Here is an 11,840-nt window from a genome sequence, read left to right as displayed (position 1 = left end):
ACTTCCCCTTGAACACAGATGTCAGTAGTCAGATGACATTGCTTACCTACTCATGCCAAATATATCTGGGTAATATAGTGCTAGTCCATTCAGAGTTAAAAAAACAACTACCTAACCTGGATCCAAAAAATGCTATTTACCCATTGTACCATTAATTGCGGAATGATACAGGACTCCTTAAAACATATCTCTACCATATGAGGTTAAAAATCCAGGTCCTGCATATATTTTGTTAAATGGTTTAAATTAAAGTATGAAGACCACAGCTATAAGCAGGCCGAAATAGCTCAGTTGGGAGAGCGTTAGACTGAAGATCTAAAGGTCCCTGGTTCAATCCCGGGTTTCGGCACAGTTGAGAGGTTCCTTGCTTCTAACAAAATAGGTCTTGGAATCAGCTGTAGTACTTTTTCTCTATTCATCAAATTTTTTCCAACTGATCTACAACACAATCAATTTAACATAGACTTTGCTTTATGTCCTCCTTCTAAACTTGCTTCCACCTCTCTTACCTTCAGGTTTGACAATTAATATTTCCCATTTCATGCTTTTTTGTAAAGTAAACTCTTGTCTGCATTACCTTCCACTTCCCCTTGAACACAGATGCCAGTAGTCAGATGACATTGCTTACCTACTCATGCCAAATATATCTGGGTAATATAGTGCTAGTCCATTCAGAGTTAAGAAAACAACTACCTAACCTGGATCCCAAGAATGCTATTTGCCCATTGCACCAGTTAATTCCGGAATGATACAGGACTCCTTAAAACATATCTCTACCATATGAGGTTAAAAATCCAGGTCCTGCATCTATTTTGTTAAATGGTTTAAATTAAAGTATGAAGACCACAGCTATAAGCAGGCTGCAATAGCTCAGTTGGGAGAGCGTTAGACTGAAGATCTAAAGGTCCCTGGTTCAATCCCGGGTTCCGGCACAGTTGAGAGGTTCCTTGCTTCTAACAAAATAGGTCTTGGAATCAGCTGTAGTACTTTTTTCTCTATCAACATTTTTATCAACTGATCTACAAAATGATCAATTCAACATAGACTTTGCTTTCTGTCCTCCTTTTAAACTTTCTTCCACCTATCTTGCCTTCAGGTTTGACAATGAATGTTTCCCATTTCGTCCTTTTTTGTAAAGTAAACTCTTGTCTGCATCACATTCCACTTCCCCTTGAACACAGATGTCAGTAGTCAGATGACATTGCTTACCTACTCATGCCAAATATATCTAGGTAATATAGTGCTAGTCCATTCAGAGTTAAAAAAACAACTACCTAACCTGGATCCCAAAAATGCTATTTGCCCATTGCACCAGTTAATTGCGGAATGATACAGGACTCCTTAAAACATATCTCTACCATATGAGGTTAAAAATCCAGGTCCTGTGTCTATTTTGTTAAATGGTTTAAATTAAAGTATGAAGACCACAGCTATAAGCAGGCTGCAATAGCTCAGTTGGGAGAGCGTTAGACTGAAGATCTAAAGGTCCCTGGTTCAATCCCGGGTTTCGGCACAGTCGAGAGGTTCCTTGCTTCTAACAAAATAGGTCTTGGAATCAGCTGTAGTACTTTTTCTCTATTCATCAAATTTTTCCAACTGATCTACAACACAATCAATTTAACATAGACTTTGCTTTATGTCCTCCTTCTAAACTTGCTTCCACCTCTCTTACCTTCAGGTTTGACAATGAATATTTCCCATTTCATGCTTTTTTGTAAAGTAAACTCTTGTCTGCATTACCTTCCACTTCCCCTTGAACACAGATGTCAGTAGTCAGCTGACATTGCTTACCTACTCATGCCAAATATATCTGGGTAATATAGTGCTAGTCCATTCAGAGTTAAAAAAACAACTACCTAACCTGGATCCCAAAAATGCTATTTACCCATTGCACCAGTTAATTGCGGAATGATACAGGACTCCTTAAAACATATATCTACCATATGAGGTTAAAAATCCAGGTCCTGCATCTATTTTGTTAAATGGTTTAAATTAAAGTATGAAGACCTCAGCTATAAGCAGGCCGAAATAGCTCAGTTGGGAGAGCGTTAGACTGAAGATCTAAAGGTCCCTGGTTCAATCCCGGGTTTCGGCACAGTTGAGAGGTTCCTTGCTTCTAACAAAATAGGTCTTGGAATCAGCTGTAGTACTTTTTCTCTATTCATCAAATTTTTTCCAACTGATCTACAACACAATCAATTTAACATAGACTTTGCTTTATGTCCTCCTTCTAAACTTGCTTCCACCTCTCTTACCTTCAGGTTTGACAATGAATATTTCCCATTTCATGCTTTTTTGTAAAGTAAACTCTTGTCTGCATTACCTTCCACTTCCCCTTGAACACAGATGTCAGTAGTCAGATGACATTGCTTACCTACTCATGCCAAATATATCTGGGTAATATAGTGCTAGTCCATTCAGAGTTTAAAAAACAACTACCTAACCTGGATCCCAAAAATGCTATTTGCCCATTGCACCAGTTAATTGCGGAATGATACAGGACTCCTTAAAACATATCTCTACCATATGAGGTTAAAAATCCAGGTCCTGCATCTATTTTGTTAAATGGTTTAAATTAAAGTATGAAGACCACAGCTGTAAGCAGGCTGCAATATCTCAGTTGGGAGAGTGTTAGACTGAAAATCTAAAGGTCCCTGGTTCAATCCTGGGTTTCGGCACAGTTGAGAGGTTCCTTGCTTCTAAAAAAATAGGTCTTGGAATCAGCTGTAGTACTTTTTTCTCTATTAACATTTTTATCAACTGATCTACAAAATGATCAATTCAACATAGACTTTGCTTTCTGTCCTCCTTTTAAACTTTCTTCCACCTATCTTGCCTTCAGGTTTGACAATGAATGTTTCCCATTTCGTCCTTTTTTGTAAAGTAAACTCTTGTCTGCATCACATTCCACTTCCCCTTGAACACAGATGTCAGTAGTCAGATGACATTGCTTACCTACTCATGCCAAATATATCTAGGTAATGTAGTGCTAGTCCATTCAGAGTTAAAAAAACAACTACCTAACCTGGATCCCAAAAATGCTATTTACCCATTGCACCAGTTAACTGGGGAATGATACAGGACTCCTCCAAACATATCTCTACCATATGAGGTTAAAAATCCAGGTCCTGCATCTATTTTGTTAAATGGTTCAAATTAAAGTATGAAGACCCCAGCTATCAGAAGGCCGAAATAGCTCAGTTGGGAGAGCGTTAGACTGAAGATCTAAAGGTCCCTGGTTCAATCCCGGGTTTCGGCACAGTTGAGAGGTGCCTTGCTTCTATCAAAATAGGTTTTGGAATCAGCTGTAGTACTTTTTCTCTATTCATCAATTTTTTTCCAACTGATCTACAACACAATCAATTTAACATAGACTTTGCTTTATATCCTCCTTCTAAACTTGCTTCCACCTCTCTTACCTTCAGGTTTGACAATGAATATTTCCCATTTCATGCTTTTTTGTAAAGTAAACTCTTGTCTGCATTACCTTCCACCTCCCCTTGAATACAGATGTCAGTAGTCAGATGACATTGCTTACCTACTCATGCCAAATATATCTGGGTAATATAGTGCTAGTCCATTCAGAGTTAAAAAAACAACTACCTAACCTGGATCCCAAAACTGCTATTTGCCCATTGCACCAGTTAATTGCGGAATGATACAGGACTCCTTAAAACATATCTCTACCATATGAGGTTAAAAATCCAGGTCCTGCATCTATTTTGTTAAATGGTTCAAATTAAAGTATGAAGACCTCAGATATCAGCAGGCCGAAATAGCTCATTTGGGAGAGTGTTAGACTGAAGATCTAAAGGTCCCTGGTTCAATCCCGGGTTTCGGCACAGTTGAGAGGTTCCTTGCTTCTAACAAAATAGGTCTTGGAATCAGCTGTAGTACTTTTTTCTCTATCAACATTTTTATCAACTGATCTACAAAATGATCAATTCAACATAGACTTTGCTTTCTGTCCTCCTTTTAAACTTTCTTCCACCTATCTTGCCTTCAGGTTTGACAATGAATGTTTCCCATTTCGTCCTTTTTTGTAAAGTAAACTCTTGTCTGCATCACATTCCACTTCCCCTTGAACACAGATGTCAGTAGTCAGATGACATTGCTTACCTACTCATGCCAAATATATCTGGGTAATATAGTGCTAGTCCATTCAGAGTTAAAAAACACAACTACCTAACCTGGATCCCAAAAATGCTATTTACCCATTGCACCAGTTAACTGGGGAATGATACAGGACTCCTTAAAACATATCTCTACCATATGAGGTTAAAAATCCAGGTCCTGCATCTATTTTGTTAAATGGTTCAAATTAAAGTATGAAGACCCCAGCTATCAGAAAGCAGAAATAGCTCAGTTGGGAGAGCGTTAGACTGAAGATCTAAAGGTCCCTTGTTCAATCCCGGGTTTCGGCACAGTTGAGAGGTTCCTTGCTTCTAGCAAAATAGGTCTTGGAATCAGCTGTAGTACTTTTTCTCTATTCATCAAATTTTTTCCAAATGATCTACAACACAATCAATTTAACATAGACTTTGCTTTATATCCTCCTTCTAAACTTGCTTCCACCTCTCTTACCTTCAGGTTTGACAATGAATATTTCCCATTTCATGCTTTTTTGTAAAGTAAACTCTTGTCTGCATTACCTTCCACTTCCCCTTGAACACAGATGTCAGTAGTCAGATGACATTGCTTACCTACTCATGCCAAATATATCTGGGTAATATAGTGCTAGTCCATTCAGAGTTAAAAAAACAACTACCTAACCTGGATCCCAAAAATGCTATTTACCCATTGCACCAGTTAATTGCGGAATGATACAGGACTCCTTAAAACATATCTCACCATATGAGGTAAAAATCCAGGTCCTGCATCTATTTTGTTAAATGGTTTAAATTAAAGTATGAAGACCACAGCTATAAGCAGGCCGAAATAGCTAAGTTGGGAGAGCGTTAGACTAAAGATCTAAAGGTCCCTGGTTCAATCCCGGGTTTCGGCACAGTTGAGAGGTTCCTTGCTTCTAACAAAATAGGTCTTGGAATCAGCTGTAGTACTTTTTTCTCTATCAACATTTTTATCAACTGATCCACAAAATGATCAATTCAACATAGACTTTGCTTTCTGTCCTCCTTTTAAACTTTCTTCCACCTATCTTGCCTTCAGGTTTGACTATGAATGTTTTCCATTTCGTCCTTTTTTGTAAAGTAAACTCTTGTCTGCATCACATTCCACTTCCCCTTGAACAAAGATGTCAGTAGTCAGATGACATTGCTTACCTACTCATGCCAAATATATCTGGGTAATATAGTGCTAGTCCATTCAGAGTTAAAAAAACAACTACCTAACCTGGATCCCAAAAATGCTATTTACCCATTGCACCAGTTAACTGGGGAATGATACAGGACTCCTTAAAACATATCTCTACCATATGAGGTTAAAAATCCAGGTCCTGCATCTATTTTGTTAAATGGTTTAAATTAAAGTATGAAGACCACAGCTATAAGCAGGCCGAAATAGCTCAGTTGGGCGAGCGTTAGACTGAAGATCTAAAGGTCCCTGGTTCAATCCCGGGTTTCGGCACAGTTGAGAGGTTCCTTGCTTCTAACAAAATAGGTCTTGGGATCAGCTGTAGTTCTTTTTCTCTATTCATCAAATTTTTTCCAACTGATCTACAACACAATCAATTTAACATAGACTTTGCTTTATGTCCTCCTTTTAAACTTGCTTCCACCTCTCTTACCTTCAGGTTTGACAATGAATATTTCCCATTTCATGCTTTTTTGTAAAGTAAACTCTTGTCTGCATTACCTTCCACTTCCCCTTGAACACAGATGTCAGTAGTCAGATGACATTGCTTACCTACTCATGCCAAATATATCTGGGTAATATAGTGCTAGTCCATTCAGAGTTAAAAAAACAACTACCTAACCTGGATCCAAAAAATGCTATTTACCCATTGCACCAGTTAATTGCGGAATGATACAGGACTCCTTAAAACATATCTCTACCATGTGAGGTTAAAAATCCAGGTCCTGCATCTATTTTGTTAAATGGTTTAAATTAAAGTATGAAGACCACAGCTATAAGCAGGCCGAAATAGCTCAGTTGGGAGAGCGTTAGACTGAAGATCTGAAGGTCCCTGGTTTAATCCCGGGTTTCGGCACAGTTGAGAGGTTCCTTGCTTCTAACAAAATAGGTCTTGGAATCAGCTGTAGTACTTTTTCTCTATTCATCAAATTTTTTCCAACTGATCTACAACACAATCAATTTAACATAGACTTTGCTTTATGTCCTCCTTCTAAACTTGCTTCCACCTCTCTTACCTTCAGGTTTGACAATGAATATTTCCCATTTCATGCTTTTTTGTAAAGTAAACTCTTGTCTGCATTACCTTCCACTTCCCCTTGAACACAGATGTCAGTAGTCAGATGACATTGCTTACCTACTCATGCCAAATATATCTGGGTAATATAGTTCTAGTCCATTCAGAGTTAAAAAAACAACTACCTAACCTGTATCCCAAAAATGCTATTTACCCATTGCACCAGTTAACTGGGGAATGATACAGGACTCCTTAAAACATATCTCTACCATATGAGGTTAAAAATCCAGGTCCTGCATCTATTTTGTTAAATGGTTCAAATTAAAGTATGAACACCCCAGATATCAGAAGGCAGAAATAGCTCAGTTGGGAGAGCCTTAGACTGAACATCTAAAGGTCCCTGGTTCAATCCCGGGTTTCAGCACAGTTGAGAGGTTCCTTGCTTCTAACAAAATAGGTCTTGGAATCAGCTGTAGTACTTTTTCTCTATTCATCAAATTGTTTCCAACTGATCTACAACATAATCAATTTAAGATAGACTTTGCTTTATGTCCTCCTTCTAAACTTGCTTCCACCTCTCTTACCTTCAGGTTTGACAATGAATATTTCCCATTTCATGCTTTTTTGTAAAGTAAACTCTTGTCTGCAATACCTTCCACTTCCCCTTGAACACAGATGTCAGTAGTCAGATGACATTGCTTACCTACTCATGCCAAATATATCTGGGTAATATAGTGCTAGCCCATTCAGAGTTAAAAAAACAACTACCTAACCTGGATCCCAAAAATGCTATTTACCCATTGCACCAGTTAATTGCGGAATGATACAGGACTCGTTAAAACATATCTCTACCATATGAGGTTAAAAATCCAGGTCCTGCATCTATTTTGTTAAATGGTTTAAAGTAAAGTATGAAGACCACAGCTATAAGCAGGCCGAAATAGCTCAGTTGGGAGAGCGTTAGACTGAAGAACTAAAGGTCCCTGTTTCAATCCCGGGTTTCGGCACAGTTGAGAGGTTCCTTGCTTCTAACAAAATAGGTCTTGGAATCAGCTGTAGTACTTTTTTCTCTATCAACATTTTTATCGAACTGATCTACAAAATGATCAATTCAACATAGACTTTGCTTTCTGTCCTCCTTTTAAACTTTCTTCCACCTATCTTGCCTTCAGGTTTGACTATGAATGTTTCCCATTTCGTCCTTTTTTGTAAAGTAAACTCTTGTCTGCATCACATTCCACTTCCCCTTGAACACAGATGTCAGTAGTCAGATGACATTGCTTACCTACTCATGCCAAATATATCTGGGTAATATAGTGCTAGTCCATTCAGAGTTAAAAAAACAACTACCTAACCTGGATCCCAAAAATGCTATTTACCCATTGCACCAGTTAACTGGGGAATGATACAGGACTCCTTAAAACATATCACTACCATATGAGGTTAAAAATCCAGGTCATGCATCTATTTTGTTAAATGGTTCAAATTAAAGTATGAAGACCATAGATATCAGCAGGCTGAAATAGCTCAGTTGGGAGAGTGTTAGACTGAAGATCTAAAGGTCCCTGGTTCAATCCCGGGTTTCGGCACTGTTGAGAGGTTCTTTGCTTCTAACAAAATAGGTCTTAGAATCAGCTGTTGTCCTTTTTCTGTATTCATCATTTTTTTTCCTACTGATCTACAACACAATCAATTTAACATAGACTTTGCTTTCTGTCCTCCTTCTAGACTTGCTTCCAACTCTCTTGCCTTCAGGTTTGACTATGAATGTTTCCCATTTCGTCCTTTTTTGTAAAGTAAACTCTTGTCTGCATCACATTCCACTTCCCCTTGAACACAGATGTCAGTAGTCAGATGACATTGCTTACCTACTCATGCCAAATATATCTGGGTAATATAGTGCTAGTCCATTCAGAGTTAAAAAAACAACTACCTAACCTGGATCCCAAAAATGCTATTTACCCATTGCACCAGTTAACTGGGGAATGATACAGGACTCCTTAAAACATATCTCTACCATATGAGGTTAAAAATCCAGGTCCTGCATCTATTTTGTTAAATGGTTCAAATTAAAGTATGAAGACCTCAGCTATCAGAAGGCCGAAATAGCTCAGTTGGGGGAGCGTTAGACTGAAGATCTAAAGGTCCCTGGTTCAATCCCGGGTTTCAGCACAGTTGAGAGGTTCCTTGCTTCTAACAAAATAGGTCTTGGGATCAGCTGTAGTTCTTTTTCTCTATTCATCAAATTCTTTCCAACTGATCTACAACACAATCAATTTAACATAGACTTTGCTTTATGTCCTCCTTCTAAACTTGCTTCCACCTCTCTTACCTTCAGGTTTGACAATGAATATTTCCCATTTCATGCTTTTTTGTAAAGTAAACTTGTCTGCATTACCTTCCACTTCCCCTTGAACACAGATGTCAGTAGTCAGATGACATTGCTTACCTACTCATGCCAAATATATCTGGGTAATATAGTGCTAGTCCATTCAGAGTTAAAAAAACAACTACCTAACCTGGATCCCAAAAATGCTATTTACCCATTGCACCAGTTAATTGCGGAATGATACAGGACTCTTTAAAACATATCTCACCATATGAGGTTAAAAATCTAGGTCCTGCATCTATTTTGTTAAATGGTTTAAATTAAAGTATGAAGACCACAGCTATAAGCAGGCCGCAATAGCTCAGTTGGGAGAGCGTTAGACTGAAGATCTAAAGGTCCCTGGTTCAATCCCGGGTTTCGGCACAGTTGAGAGGTTCCTTGCTTCTAACAAAATAGGTCTTGGAATCAGCTGTAGTACTTTTTTCTCTATCAACATTTTTGTCAACTGATCTACAAAATGATCAATTCAACATAGACTTTGCTTTCTGTCCTCCTTTTAAACTTTCTTCCACCTATCTTGCCTTCAGGTTTGACAATGAATGTTTCCCATTTCGTCCTTTTTTGTAAAGTAAACTCTTGTCTGCATCACATTCCACTTCCCCTTGAACACAGATGTCAGTAGTCAGATGACATTGCTTACCTACTCATGCCAAATATATCTAGGTAATATAGTACTAGTCCATTCAGAGTTAAAAAAACGACTACCTAACCTGGATCCCAAAAATGCTATTTACCCATTGCACCAGTTAACTGGGGAATGATACAGGACTCCTTAAAACATATCTCTACCATATGAGGTTAAAAATCCAGGTCCTGCATCTATTTTGTTAAATGGTTCAAATTAAAGTATGAAGACCCCTGCTATCAGAAGGCCGAAATAGCTCAGTTGGGAGAGCGTTAGACTGAAGATCTAAAGGTCCCTGGTTCAATCCCGGGTTTCGGCACAGTTGAGAGGTTCCTTGCTTCTAACAAAATAGGTCTTGGAATCAGCTGTAGTACTTTTTCTCTATTCATCAAATTTTTTCCAACTGATCTACAACACAATCAATTTAACATAGACTTTGCTTTATATCCTCCTTCTAAACTTGCTTCCACCTCTCTTACCTTCAGGTTTGACAATGAATATTTCCCATTTCATGCTTTTTTGTAAAGTAAACTCTTGTCTGCATTACCTTCCACTTCCCCTTGAACACAGATGTCAGTAGTCAGATGACATTGCTTACCTACTCATGCCAAATATATCTGGGTAATATAGTGCTAGTCCATTCAGAGTTAAAAAAACAACTACCTAACCTGGATCCCAAAAATGCTATTTACCCATTGCACCAGTTAATTGCGGAATGATACAGGACTCCTTAAAACATATCTCACCATATGAGGTTAAAAATCCAGGTCCTGCATCTATTTTGTTAAATGGTTTAAATTAAAGTATGAAGACCCCAGCTTTAAGCAGGCCGAAATAGCTAAGTTGGGAGAGCGTTAGACTGAAGATCTAAAGGTCCCTGGTTCAATCCCAGGTTTCGGCACAGTTGAGAGGTTCCTTGCTTCTAACAAAATAGGTCTTGGAATCAGCTGTAGTACTTTTTTCTCTATCAACATTTTTATCAACTGATCTACAAAATGATCAATTCAACATAGACTTTGCTTTCTGTCCTCCTTCTAAACTTGCTTCCACCTCTCTTACCTTCAGGTTTGACAATGAATATTTCCCATTTCATGCTTTTTTGTAAAGTAAACTCTTCTCTGCATTACCTTCCACTTCCCCTTGAACACAGATGTCAGTAGTCAGATGACATTGCTTACCTACTCATGCCAAATATATCTGGGTAATATAGTGCTAGTCCATTCAGAGTTAGAAAAACAACTACCGAACCTGGATCCCAAAAATGCTATTTGCCCATTGCACCAGTTAATTGCGGAATGATACAGGACTCCTTAAAACATATCTCTACCATATGAGGTTAAAAATCCAGGTCCTGCATCTATTTTGTTAAATGGTTTAAATTAAAGTATGAAGACTACAGCTAGCAGGAGGCAGAAATAGCTCAGTTGGGAGAGCGTTAGACTGAAGATCTATAGGTCCCTGGTTTAATCCTGGGTTTCGGCACTGTTGAGAGGTTCCTTGCTTCTCACAAAATAAGTCTTGGAATCAGCTGTAGTACTTTTTTCTCTATGAACATTTTTATCAACTGATCCACAAAATGATCAATTCAACATAGACTTTGCTTTCTGTCCTCCTTTTAAACTTTCTTCCACCTATCTTGCCTTCAGGTTTGACTATGAATGTTTCCCATTTCGTCCTTTTTTGTAAAGTAAACTCTTGTCTGCATCACATTCCACTTCCCCTTGAACACAGATGTCAGTAGTCAGATGACATTGCTTACCTACTCATGCCAAATATATCTGGGTAATATAATGCTAGTCCATTCAGAGTTAAAAAAACAACTACCTAACCTGGATCCCAAAAATGCTATTTACCCATTGCACCAGTTAACTGGGGAATGATACAGGACTCCTTAAAACATATCTCTACCATATGAGGTTAAAAATCCAGGTCCTGCATCTATTTTGTTAAATGGTTCAAATTAAAGTATGAAGACCCTAGCTATCAGAAGGCCGAAATAGCTCAGTTGGGAGAGCGTTAGTCTGAAGATCTAAAGGTCCCTGGTTCAATCCCGGGTTTCGGCACAGTTGAGAGGTTCCTTGCTTCTAACAAAATAGGTCTGGGGATCAGCTGTAGTTCTTTTTCTCTATTCATCAAATTTTTTCCAACTGATCTAAAACACAATCAATTTAACATAGACTTTGCTTTATGTCCTCCTTCTAAACTTGCTACCACCTCTCTTACCTTCAGGTTTGACAATGAATATTTCCCATTTCATGCTTTTTTGTAAAGTAAACTCTTGTCTGCATTACCTTCCACTTCCCCTTGAACACAGATGTCAGTAGTCAGATGACATTACTTACCTACTCATGCCAAATATATCTGGGTAATATAGTGCTAGTCCATTCAGAGTAAAAAAACAACTACCTAACCTGGATCCCAAAAATGCTATTTGCCCATTGCACCAGTTAATTGCGGAATTATACAGGACTCCTTAAAACATATCTCTACCATATGAG

General features: G+C 38.2%; 5 non-coding genes across 5 annotated transcripts; all 5 read left to right on the top strand.

Moving 5' to 3' along the window:
* The first annotated feature begins 276 nt into the window (after nucleotides 1–276).
* Nucleotides 277–349, top strand: TRNAF-GAA (transfer RNA phenylalanine (anticodon GAA)). The gene has a single exon. It is a non-coding gene; the product is annotated as a tRNA-Phe (tRNA).
* A 1,673-nt stretch (nucleotides 350–2,022) lies between these two features.
* TRNAF-GAA (transfer RNA phenylalanine (anticodon GAA)) lies at nucleotides 2,023–2,095 on the top strand. Its single transcript has one exon. It is a non-coding gene; the product is annotated as a tRNA-Phe (tRNA).
* A 1,091-nt stretch (nucleotides 2,096–3,186) lies between these two features.
* On the top strand, nucleotides 3,187–3,259 carry TRNAF-GAA (transfer RNA phenylalanine (anticodon GAA)). Its single transcript has one exon. It is a non-coding gene; the product is annotated as a tRNA-Phe (tRNA).
* A 1,673-nt stretch (nucleotides 3,260–4,932) lies between these two features.
* Nucleotides 4,933–5,005, top strand: TRNAF-AAA (transfer RNA phenylalanine (anticodon AAA)). The gene has a single exon. It is a non-coding gene; the product is annotated as a tRNA-Phe (tRNA).
* A 4,583-nt stretch (nucleotides 5,006–9,588) lies between these two features.
* Nucleotides 9,589–9,661, top strand: TRNAF-GAA (transfer RNA phenylalanine (anticodon GAA)). Its single transcript has one exon. It is a non-coding gene; the product is annotated as a tRNA-Phe (tRNA).
* The last annotated feature ends 2,179 nt before the right edge of the window (nucleotides 9,662–11,840 follow it).

This window comes from Lissotriton vulgaris, chromosome 8 (genome assembly GCF_964263255.1).
Source record: "Lissotriton vulgaris chromosome 8, aLisVul1.2, whole genome shotgun sequence".
NCBI lineage: Eukaryota > Metazoa > Chordata > Amphibia > Caudata > Salamandridae > Lissotriton > Lissotriton vulgaris.
This window is presented reverse-complemented; position numbering and strand designations above follow the sequence as displayed.